The sequence below is a fragment of the Mytilus californianus genome, unplaced genomic scaffold (genome assembly GCF_021869535.1).
Source record: "Mytilus californianus isolate M0D057914Y unplaced genomic scaffold, xbMytCali1.0.p SCAF_4, whole genome shotgun sequence".
Classification (NCBI taxonomy): Eukaryota; Metazoa; Mollusca; class Bivalvia; order Mytilida; family Mytilidae; genus Mytilus; species Mytilus californianus.
Genome location: NW_026262690.1, coordinates 126,729,447 through 126,748,549, shown reverse-complemented (window position 1 = coordinate 126,748,549; position 19,103 = coordinate 126,729,447).

Genomic DNA, 19,103 nt, shown 5'->3' with positions numbered 1-19,103 from the left:
TTTTGTTATTAAGTTTCCCGTTAAAGATAAAGATATCAAGATCCAGGACTAGGCATTGTTCATTGTTAGTATTAGCTTTATCTAAAATCAGTTCGGCAGGATAAATCTCTTTAGTGTACATACTGAAGTCGTCATTATTGAGAGCCAAAATATCATCTAAATATCTAAAAGTGTTATTAAATTTATGAATCAGATTAGTTTATTTTGAAAAAGAATAGGCTGCGTAACACAAACAGTTATAAAGAAAACGCACGTAAAGTAGTTGTTTTATCTACGTTTTCAAAACATACGTTTAACGTACGTGATGTATTTTGCCTGTTTCTAAACAGGCGTTTACACCCGTTTTGTACAGCCGTTAAACGCATGTTTGCTAATACAACATGCTTTTCACTTTTTGCTGTGTAGTCCAGTGACTTTAAATAACACGTAATACATCTCAGTTTGACGATTATGTTGGCGCGCTGCCCTCTATCTCATGGACCAGCAACTTTGAATAGGCCATTTTCATAGGAAATGTCAATTGGGTTGGATTATGATGTCATCGTGTTCTTACTCTATTCGACTGAGAAAAACTGTTCTCAGTGTGTAGCTTGATATGAAAAATTATACAAAAAAAGATCAAAGTAAAATTTAAGAAAATGGCGTATATAATAAATATCAACCTTAACCAAGGTCAACCTCTTTAAAAGCTTCTTCTGACCTGATTGGTAATGATCCTAATGATCTTCGAATTATCAATATTATAAAAGTGGAAGATTAGATTTATAAAAAGAAAAGATATTATCATTACATTGATTGCAGTAAAATACCATGATTTCCCAGTGAAATAAAAACCAATAATGTCACATGTGAAATAAATCTGATAATTTTACAGTCATACACCAATGGGAGATGCTAAACTGTTGTCGATGACGTAGTATCAAAACAAATAGAGAATGTATAGACAAAAATATGGTTCCTCGCATTTATACTTGATTTCCATTAAAAAGTTAATGAAATAGAAAGAATAACCAATCCAAGAATTCAAATATAAAAACATATTCAACTCGTGACAGAATAACACTGATAATTACTGCGCATTCTTGAAATAATGAGCTGTTCGGTCACTCGTTGAATATATTTCTTTAGTTTGATTCTTAGGTTAATTATTCTATACATAATTAAAAAGAAATTGTTCAGAGAACAATTGAAGGTTTTTTCCACCTTATGAAAATAAGCAGATGTGGTATGATTGCTAATGAGACACATACCTTTAAGCAACTATAGGTCACCATACGGCCTTCAGCAATGAGTAAAGCACTCTATAGGTCACAATACAGCCTTCAGCAATGAGCAAAACCCGTATAGTTAGCTATAAAAGGCCCCGACATGATCAAATGTAACACCATTCATCGAACAAACCAATGGCCCGTTTTATCAACAAAACAATAAAAAAAACGAATATGATAGACAGCCCGTAAGTGTTCATGACTGTACAGCAATACATATTAAGTTATGTTTTAATTTATTAATTACAAAATCAATATCAATTTGCATGTATCTATCTTAATAAACGGTCTCTATAACCAACAGCACTGTATCAATTAGGATGTGATATGCCGTTTGTAATACATTTTCTAAGGGTAGACCAAATTTAACTATATTTAAATATAAACAAATTTTGCAAAGGTTTTCTGTTATTTGTTCAGTGGTAACATCAATCCATGGAATATCTGTGTCACAAATGACCACTGATATGTTCGAATTACAACAATCCTATCCTCTTTTCCCAAATTTGACACTACTGACTGAGACTTATCACCAACCGTGTACTTACATGGGCAAAACAACGGGTGCCACATGTGGAGTTGGATCTGATTATTCTCAAAGATCAACTGTTTTGTAGACTGTTGTTTGTATTTTCGTCGTTTTGCGTTTTTTCAATGGTGTTTCTTTATAACTAATTAATTGAATTTTTCCTTTAATATTTTCGCTTTTTTTTCACCATGGTGTATCTATTTTCTTGTTGCTCTTTATAAGACCCGAATAAAACAACTTAAAAACGTATGAGGCAAAGCATGCCACTTTAAATCTTTAAATTTATAACAAATATAATGGAGAGAGAGAGAGAGAGAGAGAGATGGGAAGTTTGTATTCTCCATTAAATGAACAGTTAGGAATTCATTTAAAATCTTTTCGACCATCAGCAAAATTTTACAGATTAAAGTTCGCTTATTTAGATCTATCTCTACCTCATATTTTATCAAATGTATTCAAAAAGAGGGACGAAAGATACCAGAGGGACAGTCAAACTCATAGATCGAAAACAAACTGACAACGTCATGGCCAAAAATAAAAAGACAAACAGACAAATAATAGTACAGATGACACAACATAGAAAACTAAAGACTAAGCAACACGAACCCCACCAAAAACTGGGGGTGATCTCTGGTGCTCCGGAAGGGTAAGCAGATCCTGCTCCACATGTGGCACCCGTCGAGTTGCTTATGTTATTACAAATCCGGTAAATAGTCTAATTCGGTAAGTCACATTCGTGAAAAGTGAAGGGTATTGTAGTTACGACATAAGGAACATATCCGATATCATCTGTGAAACGGTTATTCCATAACGGTCAACCAATTCGTGATGGCGTCCGTAAAATTTACGAAGGGATGACTTCTACTTCACCATTTGGAACTCTTGGTTTAATAGCTTCCTTGTGAGCAGCAATCCTCTATCAAGGAAATCATGATAGGAAACACAAGCCCGGGAATATCGTATCAATAGGGAGATATATACTCCGTATGCAGGCGCTGCTGGAATGTTGCTACATAGAAATGGAAAGTTCACAATTGGGAAGCTGAAATCATCTCTTTTGTCGTAAAGTTTTGTTTTCAACCGACCCTCATTGTCAATTTCTAGATGTAAGTCAAGATATGAGGCAGACTTAACTGTATCTGTAGTTTCCTTTATCTCTAGTTCGATGGGATAGATTCGTTCAACATAGTCACCAAATTTTGTATTATTTAGTGAGAGAACATCATCTATATAGCGGAACGTAGAGTTAAAGGATATTGCTAACTTCTTATCTCTCTTCCTAAGAAGCTCCTGTATGAAGTCAGCCTCATAATAATAAAGAAACAAGTCGGCAAGAAGAGGGGCACAATATTCAAGTAATGCTATCATTATAAATGCCTTTTCACTGACAGTACCAAAAAAAAAAAAAAAACTGTCCACACCAGTAACAGTAATTCTATGACTGATAATAGTTGTAAACGTTGTAACATTTGATAAATTCACTGTGGCAGTTTTTTAGTAGCTGTGCCAATCCTAAACTTGTTTATCTCTAACATAGATCGGCTGAAACAACGCTGCACAAAGTTGTCACAGTTATAATAGGACTGATACAACTATTTTAAAGTTGAAACAATATGTTGTTGTCCCCGCAGATAAAGGCCCAATTGCAAACAACATCGTTTTTGTGTGTAAATATCATAACATAAACTGCTTGATAAATGAATTAGGTATTGACAATTCACTTGGAAACTCAACATATACCCTCACAACACTTACCAAAGAGGAAATCCTGGATAATCATAGGTCTGTTCTATGTTCCTTTGGAATTTCAACCAAAGATGAAGAACTGGATCTTCCATCACTGTATTGGATACCTAAACTACATAAGTGTCCTTACAAACAACAGTATATTGCTGAGTCTTCCAAGTGCTCCACGAAACCTCTTTCTAAATTATTAACATCTATTTTATCAGCAATCAAAGCCGGGCTCCAAAGTTATTGTGAAACTGCCTATTCTAGAGGTGGCGTCAATCAGATGTGGATACTAAAAAATTCCAAAGATCTTTTAGAGAACATACCATCTAAGACTCTCTCATCTTGCAATAGTATTAAAACATTTGACTTTTCTACACTTTACACAAGTATTCCCCATTCCAAACTAAAAGACGAATTGAAAGATTTGGTATTACTTTGTTTCATTAAAAAGAATGGCGAACGTTGGGGACGGATAATTCCTACTTTGTAAAGAATCACTCTAATTCAAACGAAAAATTCTCTGAAACTGACATTATCAAGATGCTTAATTTCTTGATTGACAACATATTTGTTACGTTTGGAGGACGTTTTTTTCAACAGACAGTCGGAATTCCAATGGGAACCAATTGTGCCCCTTTTCTTGCCGACTTATTTCTTTATTATTATGATGCTGACTTCATACAGGAACTTCTTAGGAAGAAAGATAAGAAGTTAGCAATATCCTTTAACTCTACGTTCCGCTATATATATGATGTTCTCGCACTAAATAATATAAAATTTGGTGACTATGTTGAACGAATTTATCCCATCGAACAAGAGATAAAAGATACAACAGATACAGTTAAGTTTGCCTCATATCTTGACTTACATCTAGAAATTGACAATGAGGGTCGGCTAAAAACAAAACTTTACGACAAAAAGGATGATTCAGCTTCCCAATTGTGAACTTTCCATTTCTATGTAGCGACATTCCAGCAGCGCCTGCATACGGAGTATATATCTCCCAATTGATACGATATTCCCGGGCTTGTGTTTCATATCATGATTTCCTTGATAGAGGATTGCTGCTCACAAGGAAGCTATTAAACCAAGAGTTCCAAATGGTGAAGTTGAAATCATCCCTTCGTAAATTTTACGGACGCCATCACGAATTGGTTGGCCGTTATGGAATAACCGCTTCACAGATGATATCGGATATGTTCCTCATGTCGTAACTTCAATACTCTCCCTTCTTACGAATGTGACTTACCGAATTATACTATTTACCGGATTTGTAATAACATAAGCAACACGATGGGTGTCACATGTGGAGCAGGATCTGCTTACCCTTCCGGAGCACCTGAGATCACCCCTGGGTTTTGGTGAGGTTCATGTTGCTTAGTCTTTGGTTTTCTATGTTGTGTCATCTGTACTAATATTTGTCTGTTTGTCTTTTTATTTTTGGCCATGGCGTTGTCAGTTTGTTTTTGATCTATGAGTTTGACTGTCCCTCTGATATCTTTCGTCCCTCTTTTAATTTATAACTGTCTCAACTCGAAAAACGTTGCAACAGTCTTAAATAAACTTCAAACGTAGGAAAGGTTGTCACATTTATAAAAAGACTGCTGCAACCATTTTAAAGTTGTAACAGTTAACTTATAACTGCCCAAACGAGAAAAACGTTGAAACAGTCATAAATTAACTGTTTAAACGTCAAAAAGGTTGTTATATGTTAGATACAACCATTAGATAGTAAAAGTTAATTTATAATTGTCTCAAAACGTTGATACAGACTGTCAAAGTCGATCACGGATACAAAATGACTGACAGTCCAGGATAGGCTGGATCAGTTGTAAAACAATTTCACCGTGTGCAATATTAATACGTTGTTACAAAAAAAAAACAGAACTATCACATCCATTCAATACCTTGATTTGAATTTAAACTGCTTGTAACAAAATTAATATATTGAAATATTTGCAACTGGACATTTTGCAATTTGCTTATGTTTTTAATGCGTTTCATTTATTTACCTTTTTTTTAAGGTTCCCTTGCCTCTCATCTCTTAAAAAAAAAATCTAGATCAGCATTAAATTCCTGCAATTTCACACGGGTTATTTTTTATACATATTTAATACTGCATGTGCAAAAAATCTCACCTATCAGATCAATCGAAAAAGGTTTTACGAAATATGTGTTACCAATTTTATCTTTAAATGTAACAATTAACATTTTTCAAAATTATTAATATGACAATTTTCTAAGTAAGTCAAAGGTGTGAAATCATTTATGCATGCCAGGTGTTATCTCTAATACCCTGAGTTTTTAACACGAACCGCATAGTTTCATAACAGCCAACATACTGTAAACCGTTTTGATGTTAGAAATTTATCTTGATTTTTCTAAAATTTGCAAGGCTAACCTATTACATATGCTTTTCATTTATGTAAAAAAAAAAAAAATGTCTAGCCCCAATTTAAATTCATTTTAGTTTATTTTATTTTTGAATAGTTTAAGTAAGTTAAATATACTGTTTACTGTCCTGAATGGTCTTTTTAACATTAAATTGTCATAATAAATATTATTTCACAATACTCTGGCAATAAATTAAATCATTAAGTCAAAAGTATTATGACTCATAATAATTTATATTTTCAATGAGTGTTCTCAACAAATTTATCTTATGTTCATACATATTTCGTAAAAGTTTATTTATTAATGGATGGACATAATGTATATGACCGACACGGTAACTCTCGTCAGTGATTTTGTAAAACTTTTTCAAACCAGAAGACTCACACTGTTTCAGACAATGAGATCAGATCTTTGATTGTTTCGGTTTAGTTTATTCACACTACGATTAAGAGCTTGTTGTATTATATAGACTCCGGTCTTTTGTTGGATATCTTCTTGTGACTTTTGTCATTTCAGTTCATTTCATACTGACGTTTACCCAAAACATATATTTATGAAATTTAAAGAAATGCTGGGCTGATATTAATATATTATTCAACCTGTAGGTAGTGAATGTACAATTTGATTTTGTTTTGGAAATTTTTAAATTGTGGCATAAATCAGGCAATAGGCCAGGCCATATATACATGTACGTCTGTTTTTTTCTGATAATATTCGTCTTCAAACAGTGATGGAAACAGTTAAGATATGCGTCATTTAAAATTTAAATACATGTCAAACATTATTTTTCTGTGGATATTTCATTGCATTTTTTATTTTGTTATAATCTAATTTTGGATGTAACGTGTCTTCTGATTGGCTGACGTTGTTTTGTTTATCAGCTCATAGACATAATTTTGTCATGTGACCGTGACGTCATCAACGTTTTTTCATGGTTTACTCCGGTTTAAAATGGAGTTTAGAATTAAATTATAAGAAATGACTGTAATATTTTTTCTCTCTATTCGAAATAACATAAAAAATGTGGTGCAAACTTTAAAATAACCCGCTACGCGGGTTATTCAGTGTGCACCACATTTTTAATGTTATTTCTTCATAGACAGAAAAAATATTTCAGTCATTCCTTGATGAATTTTTGAACTTCTACGGCCTATAAAGAATAGAAGGGTGACATTTGGTACTTTTTATTAACACTGAACACTTATGAGCACCACTAAAACCTGTGCTCCGTGCATGATAATATATACTTAATATTTGCTTGAGACAGTACATAGATAAACAATCGTTATAAAACTGTGTTTGTTGCATAATTGTTGGGTTTCTGATAGCAAGTTTTGTGGCTGGCAAGGAGACATGTACACTCACAGATATTAACATATTATGTTTAAATTGATACTTCGCATCAAATTTGATGCAAGCATGTTTAAAATAACATTGAAAGCGTCCAGTTGTATTGTTTTCACTCGTAGGTTAATAGGTAAAATTTAATGGGCTTACACGTACTGGTAAGGTCAATTACATGCATGAATATCTCTTGGAGAATGCCTGCAAGTTTTCAGAAGAAAAGGGATTTTTTAATCATATCGGTTTATGTATCATTTGTAAAATGTCATATACAATGTACATGTATATTTTCGAGATTGAATAAGTGAACATGGTTTGAAATGAATTATTATCAAGAAGAAATAGTAATTTACAGTAGCATGTAAAAAAAATATATAGTATATATGTTTATGCAAAATTACACAGTCAGGGTAAATTAGTTAGTGGACAACCATTTGATTTTGAGGGTGAGGATGGCAGATTTTCAAAATAAATATTCTGGCCCTCATTTAGGTGAAATTAAGTAATATTGCCTTATCATGCTTTATACACATGAAAATTAATATTCCGGCCCGAAATATTAAAAATGTTCAAATTATTTTTGACTCGCGTAGCTGGTCACATTTACAAAGGCATCCAATAGTTACAATTAATCCAGAAAAAGTTTGTTGGACTCACATTTATGAACTATTATTTTCTTTTTTAAAGAAGTATTGTCAGCGGTTATTTTTTAAGGGACATAGTGAACGTCCCTCTCCTTTGACTGAAAAATATAAAATCTTCCAAAACAAATTTGACTCGCTATGCTTAGAAATTTAACCATTTTGGATATTAACACTCCCATTTCCTTTGACCCTGGATCCACCCTTGATAGTAATGCTATTATATTTTCATATTACATGTATTTATAGAATATATATTCTAGACTTCATTTTGACTGCTCTATATGTATGAAGTTGTAAGTGTATCCTATGAAAAGTTGATCTGTAATACAAAAGTTAGATTACTTTAGGAGTTGAAAAGTTTATTCTGAGGGGAAAGGGAGGGGAGGGGGTGGCTGGAGGGATTTTTTGTGTCTATTTGTGGATAAGTAGAAACTATGCTGACCCTGGTCTGAATGAAAATTAATAATTTGGCCACTCTTTATGTTGGAAATAAATATTCTGACCGCATTAAATTGTTCTAGCCCCCCTCTTATAATTAAATGGTCGTCACTTTTGGAGGTAGTTCAGTGTTTCTACAGAAAAAAGTATATAGCTTGCTTTGCGGTTCGTTTTGCCGGCACAGTTATCCATAGTTGAAACCTTCTATGCCATTCATGTCATTCGACTGGTAGAAAGTTGTCTCATTTGCAAACTTACAACATCTTCTTATTTTTTATGATCTTATCAGAAAACATTCTCAAATTAAATTTTCAAGTCTGTCTTCTTGTAACGACATTTTTTTTTGTTGAAAGCTATATGTTGACCTCTAGATTATGTTTTATTTTGTTGATGTCTTATCATAGCAATCCAGAATACTCAATATCACCTTTATCATGTTTTAGTCTATTTGTATTTTATAAACTTTTCACAACACTATATAATGTAGTTGTAATCATGGTAAGCAAGATACATGTACAGTTCTAATTGTGAAGCCACGAAGAAGAAACTTATGGACTTTCTTTTGCTAAAAGCTTTCAAAATTGTAGTAGAAAAAAAAACAACAACAAAATTTGCTCCAACCCATAAATAAAAAATAAAATAAGCAGCTGCAACAATAACACGTGATATTATGCTTATTGTGTATATTGAAATTATTGCAAGAATAAATGGTAATAACATTTACATGATTTTGAAGGCATTTAACCAGAAGCAAATAAAATGGATCTGTAGAAAAACATGCCTGAGACGTGTTACTGTTAATATTGCATCTAATCAGACTTGGGGTCAGTTATATTGGAATGTAATTAATTAAATTACACATTACATTGCAAAAATGATCAATTAAACTAATTACCATTACACGGTTTTTGAAATGTAGTTAATTAAATTACAATTACTTTACTAAAGTAACTGATTAAATTACACATTACATTTTATCACAATTTTATTAAACAATATGTAATATACAATATATGTATAGCATGTGTTAAATATACATGTTAGCTTACAACACAGTTTTAGCATTGCATTTGATCATCATTAGTTATTCAAATGTTTTCCATTTAGCCTGCATCTCTCTGGCCTGAACACTATGCGAGTAATACCAAATAGTCTTTCGACAGGAGCTGATGTGGCAGGTATTGCTTGTGGATTTCTGGCTAACGTTGAAAGAAGAGGAAATTTGTTGCTATTAACTTGCCAATGCATTTTGGGGTTTTCTGACATCTCTGTGCATGGTTCTGAAATTTAGTCATTAACTTAATATATCTAAATTATAAATTTCTTTTTTTTTTTTTTTACTTTACAAATATTAAAAAATATGCTTGTCACAATATTCAAAATAATTGTAATACAAAACATGTATAATGCCTATATATTTGCAATATTTTGCTAATTAGATAAGATAAATGTAATAGTAGCATTGTCCCTTGGCTGTTTTATTACACATATTAATCTGGTTGATTGATATTTATTTTTACTACTGATGATTTTTATTTACAAACCTTTATGTATACTAATTTAACAAAATGATTGTATGCAAGGATTTAAAATTCAAAATGAACTGTCTAAGAAAGATTATTCAACAGTGTTCACACATTTTCTTGACATAGCCTAGGGCTTTTTTAATAAAAGGTGATTGATTACTAATCAGTTTAGATAAAGAAAAAAAACTGAACAGCACTAAGATATGATTATCACAAATTTATCTTTTTATTATAAGACTTTTAAAGAAACATTTCTGCATGTCAAATAAACAATATCAAAACTTAAGAATAAAGTACAGATTTGTGTATTTAAAAATTATTTTTACATGAAATATTAATATTTGTGAAATAAATATTATTTTACAATCACTATTGGCATAATTTCTTATCATGCACACCATAAAAGTACATGTAATTGAAAGGTAATTTACCATTTCATGCTTTTGTCATTGTAACTAATTAAATTACCATTACATGAAATTTAAAAAATGCTCAATTACACATTACATTCAATTACATGGAAAATTGTAATGCATTACACTTAATTTAAATCATTAAATTTTCATTTACCCTATCCCTGCATCCAATATGACAGACATTGGGATACATCTACCATAATAAGTCCGTCATTGATGGGCGTATAAACATAGGAGACATCAGAAATAATCATCAAGGAATTATTGTTTCATAGCCTTAACTGACATATTGTTGTTAAATGTGAAGCCACCTATATAAATGCTAGTAGTCGTATGCATGATATGTTTTTTATCTTCTCAAAATGTTTGTATCATTCATTAACTGAATATGGAATATGGTGAGATGGACCACTCTGACACATGCTTATTTTTAGTGGTTTTCGTTTTTTGCTGATTATTATTTGATTGTTAGTTGCTTTTGTATATAAATTAATTTGATGGTGTTTGTTTACATTTTGTTACATGTATGTCGGGACCTTTTATAGCTTGTTAAAATTTAGTAGTAAACCTTGAGTTTAAATTGACATCATTTGTTTTACTTTTTTTACTTATTGATTGATTGATTGTTGGTTGCTTAACGTACATTAGAATTCCTGATTATTACCTATTCAATGTTATTATTCAAATTATTACCTATTCAAATTTCACATTTACATAGTGAATTCATGTTCAGTAAATATATTATTTATTTTGAATATGAATTATTGGTATTTCTAACATTTTTTTTTTTAGATCTATACAAATGTTGTTTAAAATCAAAATGTATATCAATTAATTTCCTATTCTAAAAAGAATACAGTTTAATGATGCAAACTTTGCTCTTTGCTCTTTGGACATGTTTCCTTTTTCTTTTTAACTATACTTAGAAAACAATGTTGCAATAAACATGATAAAATACTTTTAGATATTTTATTCATTGTAACCATTTCTCCTGCCATGAGAGCGTTGGGAGAAGTGGTCAATTTCTTGGAGAAGTGAAATTCCATTACCGATTCGTTTGCATAGTGTTTTCGTGGACATCATTAAAGGGGAATTGTTTTATTTGTTCAATAAAAAATATACTTGCAGTGTTTTATATGATAATAATGCAAACAATTTATGAATTGAAAATTCTTAATAAAAAGGTTTAGAGCATGTAGTTGTTATTTATTCATTCAACCTTTTGTGATGTCAACTTGAAATTAAGTTTGTTGCTTACCTAGTAATATTATCATGCATTATTCCCATGTGCATCTGCTTCAATTTTTTAAGAAAAATATGACTCCCTGTGTATGTGATGACTTTTTAATGACTGGGCAATTTAATGTTTGCAATCACATGTCATTATTTTGTAAAATATTGACTGTCCAGGATATCATGTCAGCTGTAAGTTGAGAATATCGTGAAAGATTGTAAGCCTATATATAAATGAACATATTTATCAACCACATTTTAATTAATCGAGAAAGAACTAATTTTTATCATTTTGTTGTAAAAGATATCTCCCTCATTAACAAATTGGTCGTGAAAAACTCACTGCTGATCACAAGCTGAGTGATTACGCAACATCCTCAGGTGAAAATCATCGTAAAATGATAACTCGGTTTCTCGTTTTAATAGTTTTGAATGTTAAATCCATGGATGTTATTTCTTTTAAACGTCGACAGTATTAGTCCTGGGTCGTTTTCGAAAATTTCCATTTGTATTGTCTGTCGCCATCTTTGTTTACCTGTGAGACTTGTAAAATCCAAGTTGTCTCCCTTTTTATGTTCATATGGTAGTAATTATTTAACTTTCCATAATTAGAATTACTTTTGCATATAATGTCTTTCCATGCTACATGCAAGGGTTCAAAGTTTTAGTTGCGTTGAAACGTTCTTGCCATCGCAAGCAAGAATATATGGAGTGGACATATACAGATAAATGATTTGATCTCGAAGGGTAATTGTCAAGGTCAGAAGTCATCTTTCATGGGACCCATCACATGTTCTGGAGGTGCTGCGTCCATGTGCCAATTATCAAAAGCTTATGTCAAAGGATAAACAAGTTCCAGACAAAAAAGTGTGAAAACATCAAGCCTTTTTTTACCTTCATGTCAAAGATAAGGTTCAAAGGGAAGCCAACGTTCTATTGTTAACATCAATAACATTGACTAATGACGTATGGCGAAGATATATACAAAACAATCAGCAGAAACAAACAGTTTTGGAACAGTATACATAGTAAGGGTTGATATGGCAACCAACTGAAAAAGGTGTGGAAGGGACTCTTTACTGTATTAGGATCTATCACTTTAAAACCTTTAGAAATTCAATATAGTTGCAATTTAGTTCATGTAATACCATTTCGGTTTGCCAAAGCATACTTTTCTTATTTTTAACAAGTTTTACTAATTTTGCAATGTTTTACCTTATTTTATGGAAATATAAAAAGAGATCCAAAATTTGAATTTCCTTTTTTTTAATACCAACATAGTTCTAGACTTTTAAATAGGTAGTTGCGTCCTAAGTGTTGTTTTCTGCTGAAGATTAATAATTGAAAACTACTAGAAACAGGATTTTTTCCCCATACATTTCATTGAGAATTCGCCTTATAAGCCCTTCTATTGATTTGAAAAAAAAGTCAAATTCACAAAAAAATTATAAAAAAAAATATTTTTCCAGTCAGTTTGTTATACCGAGTTCGAAAATATATTTTTTATTAAATAAAGATGGGTTTCTTTTTGTTGAACACCCCTGCCTGGTGCTCTCTGGCATTGCTTCTTAATATATTTCAATATTTTCGATTGAAATAACTTTTACTAAAAATGACAAGTTTTTCACATATCATAAAAATCAATATAGTTATTTTTAGAAAAGATTACATTAAATTTTCAAACTACGTTTATAGTATCTTTTTCAATGTTGTTTGCCAGCTTAAATTGAAAAATGAAGCGCTTTCTTATATCAGTTTTAATATAAAACCATAAAAAGTAAATAATGGTAAAAAGTATTCATACAACAGTTTGTAAAAGGAACTTGGTTTGTTTTCCTCTGTTCGAACATCTTTGGAAGTTCACTATATCGAACTAAAATGTTCTGCATACCGTTATAAAAGCTCAGTTCAGTATTTCAAGAGCTCAAAAACACTTCCGTTATAAATACAATTTTTTGGTAAGTACACATATCTAAGCCAGAAAATTGGTGATATCATTTACGGTACCAATCTTACTTCACCAGATGCCCATCTGGACAATAAATGTCCTTACAGTAAAGCGCAAACCAGATGAACCAAAGCTGAACAGTTTATCTGAATTGATCAAAGCTGTTCGTGCATACAAAAACGTATTCAAAAACAACGATCTACAATGAACACACGGGTTTCTAACCCTTTCAAGATGCCAAAGGTTGTGGATGCTTAATCTTGTCTCTTAACAAAAAAAAGTTGTTATACAGACAAAAGCTCAAACAATATTGTTTTTATATGCGGAAGTCATTATTTGGAATGTCTAAATAAACTGAAATTCACAACAAAACTGAAAATCCCACATATACCCCCACAGTAAAACTTCCTCTCATGGGGATTGGATGTGGTGTTATTCTAGACGCATGATCATCGAAAGATGTAAAATGGTTTTAAGTTCTTCTCTCTAGAGATGTCTTAAAAATCAAATGTGTGTGTACAGACGATTTTTAAAGGTGACAATTATTATGATATTGTTTGCTGATACTGCAAGGCCTATATATATTATAATTTAATTATCCTTGCATTTAAGTACATCCTTAATGATTCGATGGGTAAGTTGGAGGCCATTTGATAATACACCATCATAGACAGATAACCTATAAAAAAATTCAAAATTGTATTGGTATCTATATATAAATTATATTTAGATCCATATGCCTGCAGCGGATCGAAGGCATAGTAATTTAAGCCCCTGATCGCTTCAATACTGTGTATTATATAAGTCATTAAAAAGCTTTCATAACAAGCAAACGAAACACTACCCTAGTGACACATCCTCTTCTTGGGGATTGGAACTGGTGTAGTGGTGAAACTTCCTCGTCAAGGGGCTTTGGATCTGGTGTAGTGGTTAGCACCTCTGTCTGACATGCTAGGTCGTCGAAAGATTTAAACAATGATTGTAGGTTCGTCTGTCGAGAAATGACTTAAAATCAAATCTGTGTATTCAGACAACTTTTATGGTAACACTTACTATAATACAGTTTAGTTTAACTATAAGGCCTATATATATATATACATATAAGTCTTAAGGTTTTTGCAACGATACTTATATGAGATAGTAATATACGGACAAGATGTAATTAAAAATATTTCCACTCAACAAGTGGCCTTCTTTGGTGTTAATGTTTTTTGTTTTTTTTTATCAAATGCAATACACCTTATCGCTATTCCCGGCTGACCCGAGCATCTGTCCCGCTTGAACTATTGACGTCATACAACAATCACTTTTCCATTGTGGCGTCAGATATTTTGTATAATGACGTCAAAATTTTACGGGAACCTGTGTGATGTTCAGTAATGGCGGACAAATAGCGATAAGGTGTATACAATAGGTCTTAATGTTTCAAAATAACTCAGTAGTACAGTTTAATTTCAAACTATTGATTTGATCCGAAATCCGCCATATAACAACACAAAACTCAATATTATGCTGACTTGGCTGCGTACTTTAACATCCAAAATTATTAAAAGTAGTAATTCGTGTAAATATATATGAAATAATAGATGAACACCTCTATGAACAGAACATGCTAGTACTTCCTGTTGATTCAATTTGGATGAACTACATTAGGTGTTTTATCCAGAAACATTCCCGAACCACTCGCTGGCATCATTCCCGTGAATGTTTTGCTCAATAACTAGGACTTTCATGCGGTAAAAGTTGTCAAGTTTGTAGTCTGACTGTCTGAAATTTAGGCTAAACGGGTGAAGTGACTTCTTAGTGATAAAACTCCTATAAAATAAAACTATAAAATATTTGGCAAAGTGACCCAATATGTTGGCGAGTCAAAGCAACCATTCCATAAACGTCTCAATGTTCATAGGAGTGATATCACTAAGAAGCCACTCCTCTTAGTTAGCAAACATTTCGGGCAGTCGGATCAAAAAGTAGGCGACTTTAACCGCATGAAAGTCCTAGTAATATGAAATTTTATGACAGACTGACTTTCGGACTTATTAGTCAAAAACGTTTTCGTGAAGACTAAGTCACATACTGAATGTGGAGAGGTTAAACATATTTGTGAGCTCTCAACACTCCTATAAAATGGGACATTGGAATAAATGCACATCATTGAACTGACTAGTCAGAAAAGGTTGATTCATCAGATCGGTAATAAGCACACAAACAAATGATAAAGATACATAGAGTACTATTCTAAGTTACCGAAAGGCTAATTTCAGTAAATAAATCCCTGTTTTCCAAGACTAAAATGTCAAATAGTACATCTCAAGCAAACATCTGCTCCATCGTATGACGTTATCATATCTCAGTTAATACGTTACGCTGGTGCATTTTCACACTATGCGGACTTCATTAACAGGGGTATGCTCCTTACACAAAAACTGCTTCAACAGAATTAGAAAGACAGACTAAAAACACTACATAAGTTTTACGTTCACCATCACGAAATAAATGACCGATACGATGTGTCGAAGTCTCAACTCACTAGCGTCATGTTTTCTTGGTCTAAGATCTTTAGATATCATTAAAGTCGACTGATCTTTTTATGGTATAAATTTATAAAAAAAAAAAAGTGAATTACGAAAAAGGGAATTGACACATTAAACGTAATTCATAATTAATTCGCAAAACAAATATTTTTCATCGTTATCAACTGCCAGATGAACATAATGAAAAATGTCTCCTTATTTCATTTGCCGTCTGCACAATGGAATTACTTTGGCTTTCTGTGTATGAGTGTACATTGATTTATATTTAGAAGCGATTTCTAGATTCTAGGAATAATAAAGAGGTATACAATGAAGAAGATATCTTTTCTTTAACATACGTCCAGTTCGTAATCTTATTTAAATCTCGAATTCTTCTGAATCAAAGGCTACTATTCAAAGTATAACGAGTGCATACAACAAGTCATCGATAATGTCTTCATAATAACGTTAAATGTATAATGTCTATTGAAGTTATATTTTATAGCGGATGTGGTCGTGTGGTCTAGAGCGCTGGACATGAGGCTAAGCGATTGGTGCTGTAGTGTATCAAAGGTGTGAGTTCGAATCCCGTTGAGGGACAAACATTTGTCAGCATAAAAGTCTATTTCTAACACTGTTGGGTGTAATTTTCAGACTTATATGAATATTTGTATTAACCCTGTGTCTCAAACACACTGAGATCCAGTGGGCATATATATTGTATGGTTGTCACTTGCTCAGACTTGTTTGTATGATATACTTTTTTCTAGTGACTGTATAATGAATTGAATCATTATCCCATACGGTATATAAAAATTGTTGAGTTAGATTGCTGATAAATAACAAATACATTGTGTATATAATATAACATCTTCACACGCTTAAAAAACACATGTCTTATGTCTATCTCTAGATTCGCCTTACTTGACAAGGTAACACTACGACTATTGAAGTTATATTTTATAGCGGATGTGGTCGTGTGGTCTAGAGCGCTGGACATGAGGCTAAGCGATTGGTGCTGTAGTGTATCAAAGGTGTGAGTTCGAATCCCGTTGAGGGACAAACATTTGTCAGCGTAAAAGTCTATTTCTAACACTGTTGGGTGTAATTTTCAGACTTATATGAATATTTGTATTAACCCTGTGTCTCAAACACACTGAGATCCAGTGGGCATATATATTGTATGGTTGTCACTTGCTCAGACTTGTTTGTATGATATACTTTTTTCTAGTGGCTGTATAATGAATTGAATCATTATCCCATACGGTATATAAAAATTGTTGTCGTGAGTTAGATTGCTGATAAATAACAAATACATTGTGTATATAATATAACATCTTCACACGCTTAAAAACACATGTCTTATGTCTATCTCTAGAATATTTGTATTAACCCTGTGTCTCAAACACACTGAGATCCAGTGGGCATATATATTGTATGGTTGTCACTTGCTCAGACTTGTTTGTATGATATACTTTTTTCTAGTGACTGTATAATGAATTGAATCATTATCCCATACGGTATATAAAAATTGTTGTCGTGAGTTAGATTGCTGATAAATAACAAATACATTGTGTATATAATATAACATCTTCACACGCTTAAAAACACATGTCTTATGTCTATCTCTAGATTCGCCTTACTTGACAAGGTAACACTACGACTATTGAAGTTATATTTTATAGCGGATGTGGTCGTGTGGTTTAGAGCGCTGGACATGAGGCTAAGCGATTGGTGCTGTAGTGTATCAAAGGTGTGAGTTCGAATCCCGTTGAGGGACAAACATTTGTCAGCATAAAAGTATAATTCTAACATTGTTGGGTGTAATTTTCAGACTTATATATATGGTTTGAACGTTGTTTTCAATTTAGACTTGTTTATGATTTTTCGTTTGGGCTAGTATTATATTTGCCTTCGGGTTTATATGACCCGTTCGTCCTATTTTGACTCCTCAAAATTTAAGAGTCTATCCTAAATTGAGGTAAATTATATGGCCTTCCAAATACCGTTTCGATTCCTAACATCACTGAAGAGACATTAATTGTCAAAATCCGGATATGGTGTAAAAATGGTTGCACCTTTTGTTTGCGGTATACCATCTTTGCCGCAAGTTTATTGTTTTCTGGCTGGTATTAATTTATAAATAAGATTCATTTATTACACCTGGTGATCCGTTTATTTGGCAATCGCCAATGGCAGTCGGCAGGTTTTAAGAACATTTGTTGTTCGACCTGTTAGTCAAATCCGTTTTGTTAAAATATACTTTTTCACTTTTTTGGTCTTTTGGAAAATGTTGTTTGTGCTGTATTTAAACCCCTCTAACAAGAAATTTGTTTTGCATGCACACGTATAAAAATTGCGGTTTTTATCCAACGCAATCATAGGTTTGAACGTTGTTTTCAATTTAGACTTGTTTATATATATATATATATATATATATATGTTTTTCCAATACGATTTTCATTTACTAGCACTGAGTCATTACCTCTGCTGGTGAAATATTAGTCCCGAGGGTATCAAAAACTCAGTAGTTAGTGCGTAAGTACTGATATAATTAATAGCAACTGTTCTTAACTTTTTCCTTGATTACCTTAAGACATTATTAAGAAACTAAAGGTTACCTTGGTAGTATAATTATGCAGAAACTAAGTTATTGTGATGTTTCTACCGAAACAAGTATCACTATAGACTACCTTGGTTTAATGATGCTAAAACTATTAAGTTATTGTGATGTATCTACGGAAACAATTAACATTATAGACTGCCCTGGTTTAAATATAGTCTTAACATTGGCTACACTTAAGCAGTATTTAAGAAATGGTTCGCACTCATTGTAATACATGATCATATTACTTATGAGTGTAAACCATTTTCAATTTCTATATAGGCCAAATATGTCTTTAATTCATTATGATCATATTTAATGTTATACCGGGGGTAAATTTTACTTATGATTGCAAATGAGACAATTATCCCACAGAGACCATATGATACAACCAGAAACTATGTGTGATGTTTACAACACACCTTTTTTACAAGACTTTTCAATGACATTTCACAAAACAATAAATAAGCTGTCAAATTGACAGCAAAACGGGTGTTGATGTATTCTAGTG